The sequence below is a fragment of the Hipposideros armiger genome, unplaced genomic scaffold (assembly GCF_001890085.2).
Source record: "Hipposideros armiger isolate ML-2016 unplaced genomic scaffold, ASM189008v1 scaffold_331, whole genome shotgun sequence".
Classification (NCBI taxonomy): Eukaryota; Metazoa; Chordata; class Mammalia; order Chiroptera; family Hipposideridae; genus Hipposideros; species Hipposideros armiger.
In genome coordinates this window covers 20247-22331 of record NW_017731681.1, presented here as the reverse complement: position 1 = coordinate 22331, position 2085 = coordinate 20247, and positions in this window count along the sequence as shown.

The following is a 2085-nucleotide window of genomic DNA, read 5'->3' as shown; positions in this document are numbered from 1 at the left end:
TCTAGTTGTGGAGGACGTCGCTTCACTGGCCCATGTTGGTATTATCATTGCACTCTTCCCGGGTGAGGCAGTCGCTCGCTGGCCATTGGACGACAGCTCACGGCTGCTCACGATGATCATGGCAGCTCACAAAAGTGCACACTAGCTGTCGGCCAGCCCCACTAAAGCCTACACCATTGCCAGCAACTCATGGCAGCCCAGCTTCAGGTAGAGCTGTTGTTCATCATCTTAGCTGTAGAGGGCACAGCGTCACTGGCCTGCATGTGGGATCCTAACCGGGACCCAAGCCAACTCTTAACCAACGTGCCACTCAGCCGGCCTTTATTAACAGTTATTATCAACTACTGTCTTGTAGTGAGTTACAAAAACAAGAATGTACTAGCTAGGTACATTTTGTTTCTTGCTTGTTGTGTACACACACACACACACACACACACACACACACACAATTAGCTTCCTAGTAACAAAGCCACAGGATGGGTGGCTTAAAAAGCAATGGAATTTAAGGGGGCAGGCCGAGTGGCTCAGTTGGTTAAGAGCTCGCTCAAGAGTGTGAGCTCTGAGCAACAGCAGTTTGAGTCCCATCCAAGCTGAGTTGCTGCTGAGCTGCTGCTGAGCTGCCAACAGGTGGCAGGATGGCTCGGCTGAAAAAAAAAAAGCAATGGAATTTATTCTTTTACAGCTCAGGAGATGGAAATCTGAAATCAACATGTGGGGACGCTCATGCTCTGCCCAAAGGCCCTAGGGGAAAATCCTTTCCTGCTCTTTCAGCTCCCGGTGGTTCCCAGCTGTCCTCCATGTTCCTTGGCTTGTAGACACATTGCTCTAATCTTTCTTCTGTTGGAACATGGCGTTCTCCAGTGTGTCTGTGTCTTCACATGACATTTTTTTTCTTCTTCTAAGAACAACAGTCATATTAGTTTAGGGCACTTCATAATGACCTCACCTTAATTTGATTACATTTGCAAAGGCCCTATTTCTAAATGTGGTCACATTCTAAGGTATTGGGGCTTAGGACTTCAACCTATTGTTTTTTCTCCACTCCCCCTACCCCCCTCCCTTCTCCGAGCCATTGTCCTCAGTCTAGTTGTGGAGGATACCGCTTCACTGGCCCATGTTGGTATTATGATCATTGCGCTCTTCTGGGCTGAGACAGTCAGTCGCTTGCCTTCAGATAGCCACTCATGGCAGCTACAGCAGCTCTCGCCGGCTGTAGGCCGCTCACGCTTGCTACGGCCGTGGCTCACGGTAACTTACGGCAGCCCACCGCAGTCCACAGCAGCACATGGCAGCTTCACGGCAGCACACGGCAACTTCACGCCATCTGCTGGCCACTCAAGGCAGCGCAGCTCCAGGTCGAGCCGTTGTTCACAATCTTAGCTATAGAGGGTGCAGCTTACTGGCCCATGTGGGGAATCGAACCAACAGCCCTGTTCTTCAGAGCTCATGCCCTTACCAACTGAGCTATCCACCTGCCCAAACTTATTTTTTTTTGGAGGCACAACTCTACCCATAACACACACACACACACACACACACACACACACACACACACACACACACTAGATATACAGTTGGCCCTTCATATCTGCAGGTTTTGCATTCATGGACTCAACCAACCACTGATTGAAAATACCAGGTCGAACAATTAAGTTTGAGGACTTTCCACCATGCACTTACATCATGTACTATATAACGATGTTTTGGTTAACAATGGACCGCATACACGATGGTGGTCCCATAAGATTATACTGGAGCTGAAAAATTCCTATCACCTAGTGACAGTCGCAGCCATAGTAAAGCTGCAGATCAAGGCATTACACAAATGCATTGTGTTACAATTGCCTGGAGTATTCAGCACAGCAACGTGCTGTGCAGGTTTGTAGCCTAGAAGCTGTAGGGGAAGAGAATTTGTCACCCAAAATATGTGTCTTTGGCATAGGATTATTTTAGGCTGGTTAATTTTTTTTTTTTTAAGATTTTTATTGGGGAATTAGGGGGATGGGAACAGTGCTGGGGAATTGGGGGAAGGGGAACAGACAAGTTGCTGTCATTTTGTTGTTCAATCTAGTTGTGGAGGACGTT